This window comes from Ovis canadensis, chromosome 1, assembly GCF_042477335.2.
Source record: "Ovis canadensis isolate MfBH-ARS-UI-01 breed Bighorn chromosome 1, ARS-UI_OviCan_v2, whole genome shotgun sequence".
In the NCBI taxonomy this organism is placed as follows: Eukaryota; Metazoa; Chordata; class Mammalia; order Artiodactyla; family Bovidae; genus Ovis; species Ovis canadensis.
In genome coordinates, this window is record NC_091245.1 from 2,291,042 (window position 1) to 2,294,113 (window position 3,072).

At 44.9% G+C, this 3,072-nt stretch overlaps 1 pseudogene; it reads right to left on the bottom strand.

Annotated features, from left to right (window-relative positions):
* Positions 1-471: 471 nt before the first annotated feature.
* LOC138428742 (olfactory receptor 9S13-like) lies at positions 472-1,420 on the bottom strand (annotated as a pseudogene).
* Between the last annotated feature and the right edge of the window lie 1,652 nt (positions 1,421-3,072).

Below are 3,072 nucleotides of genomic sequence, written 5' to 3' on the forward strand. Positions count from 1 at the left end.
GCTTGCCTAACCCAAAGTTTTAAAGATGGTCTCCTGTATTTTCTTCCACAGGTTTTAAATTTTTACACTTCATACTTAGGAATCTTATCTATTTTGAGTTAATCATTATTAGGGTTGATGTTTGTCTTTTTGCATATGGATGTTCAATTGTTTCATAACAACTTGTTGAAAACACTATTTCTCCGTTGAATTAGCCTGCCAGTTATGTCAAAAATAAATTGACCTTATATGCATAAATTTAGTCTGTATTCTTGACTCTGTTTCAGTATGCCCAAGTTACACTGTTGTGATTTCTCTGATTTTTATAGTAAATCCTGAAATCAAGTAGTTTAAGTCCTTCAAAAGTTTTATTCTATTAAAATTAATTTTGCCTACTTTTTTAAGTACACAAAAATTCAAGAGAACAGAATTTTAGGATATTAGTTCCTTGAACAAGGATCAAACCCATGCCTCTTCTCTGGCCACCCTCCATCACGTGGCTGTGTGTCTCTGCCCCAGTCTCCGCAGGGCATCCTTCACGTCCTTGTTTCTCAGGCTGTAGATGAGGGGGTTGAGCATCAGGATGACCAGGGTGTAGAAGACAGAGACCACCTTGCCCTGCTCCATGGACGCCACAGCTCCTGGCTGGGCATACATGACAAAGACAGTCCCAATAAGGACAGTCACTGCAGTCACGTGGGAGCCACAGGTGGAGAAGATTTTGTGGCGTCCAGCTGCTGAGCGCATCCTCAGGACGGTCACGGTGATGCAGCCGTAGGAGGTGAAGACCACGATTGTCACACCCACAGTGATGACCCCACAGACGCCAAACGAGAGCAGCTCATTGAGGGCTGTGTCGCCACAGGCAACCTGGAGCAGGGGGGACATCACAGAAGAAGTGGTCGATGTGGTTGGAGCTGCAGAACGGGAGGCTGAATGTGAAGCTGGCCTGCAGGATGGAGTTGAGGCAGCCCCCGCAGTAGCAGCCCAGCATCAGGCGGGCACAGACCGAGGGGCGCATGGAGATGGGGTAGCGCAGGGGGCTGCAGATGGCCACGAAGCGGTCATAGGCCATCGCGGCCAGGAGGACCCCCTGGGTGGTGCCCATCAGGGAGAAGAAGAACAGCCGGATGGCACAGCCTGTGAAGGTGATGAGCTTGGAGGAGGACAGGAAGGTGGCCAGGGCCTTGGGGGCGATGACAGACGAGTAGCACAGGTCCAGGAAGGAGAGGTTCTTGAGGAAGAAGTACATCGGGGAGTGCAGACGGGCATCCAGCGTGATGACCACCATCATGGTGAGGTTCCCCAGGACGGCCACCACGTACAGGGCCAGGAACAGAGCAAACAGCAGGGCCTGGGTCTGCAGACCACCCTCAGATCCCTCCAGCAAGAACTCTTGAAAAGTCACCATTGAGAAGTTTCTATTTCCATGGGGTGACATGACCTCAGTCCTCAGATCAGGAGAATTACACCTCCAGTGATGGTGAATTAGGTAGGTCAAACTAAACTTCCTGCTGAAGACTATTAGAAAGATCAACAATAAAATGAGATCTGATTGAACATTTAGGAGAGTTAGTTAATGACTTAGTGAAGAATTGCTAACAAAGTTCAAGATAAACACAGAGGACCAGGGATTCCAATGCTGAGAGCTCTTTGCCCTGGAGACATAAACCAGTTTTGAAAAGGACGTCCGAGAGGCCCAGTGCCCAGGCAGTGACTTTGCCGTGTCGCTTGTTTTGTGGAGCTGCTGGTGACAATAGAAAACAACCTTGCAAAACGTGTATCTGATACTCAGAACCACCAAGGACGCATCCACAGAATAAGTTACCAAAACAGGAGACAGAGACACAGGGTGAATCTGAATTGGAAGAGATGATGGCCAAGTGTTTTATCAAACCGATGGAGAATACTAATCTGCAGATTCATGAGCCCTAAATTAAAGCAGAGTTAATGCAAAGAACAGCACACTCATGTATATCAGAGAAAAAATATTTAAAACTGAAACGGAAAAGTCTTAAATGCAGCCTGAGGAAAAAGACTGTCCCTTCAAAGAAGCTACTGCAGGAGTAAGACTGTCAGTTGGCTTTCCATCCCTTTGTAGCCAATTGATTTTCAACAGGGTGCCAAGACCAATTAATAGGAAAAGAATAAAACCTTCAACAAACAGTGATGGAACAACTGGAAATCCACACACACACACAAAAGGAATTTAAAGCACTACTTCACAGTACACACAAAAATGAACTCAAAACAGGAAAAGACCTAAAATAAGCCCTGAAACCATTAGCATAGAAGAAAAGATCAGTGTAAACTGTCACGACCTGGGATTAGTCAGCAGTTCCCTAAATATAACTCAAAAACACAAGCAACAATAGTAAGGAAATGATTGGATTTCATTGAAATTAAAACATTTTACGTCTCAAAAGACATTATCAAGAAAATGAAAATACAAACCACGAGATAAAGTGTCTGCAAAGTATATATCTGTTAAGGACCTAGTCTCCATAAACCATAAAGAACTCTTACAACTCGGCAACAAAAAGACAATCAATTTTTTCAATGGGCAAAGGACTTGAATAAGCATTTCTCCAAAGAAGATACACAAATGGCCATTAAGTACAGGAGAAGATGTTCAGCATCGTTAGTCATTAGAGAAATCAGGGCTGAAGCCCAGTATGAGATCCACTCAACCCACCAGAATGTCTATAGTGGAAAAACAGAGAACAGCACCCGTCAGTGAGGATGCGGAGGAGCTGGCACCGTCACACAGCGTTCGTGTAAGTGTGAAGGTGGCGCCGCTGCTGCAGAAAAGAGTCGCGCTACCATGTTAACAGTGGCAGTCCCCTCTCAGGCATGTAACCCAAGAGCACTGAAAACATAAAGTCACAAACATTCATAATAGCCAGGAAGTGGATGTGAGCCAAATGTCCGGCAAATGACGAATAGACAACATTCGATATAGCCATGGGATGGAACAATATTTAGCCATACAGGGAATAAAGTTCTAATACAAGACACAATATGGAGAAGCCTTGAAAACAGTGCTAAGTAAACAAAACCAGATGAAAGGGCACAAATTCTATGATTCCGTGG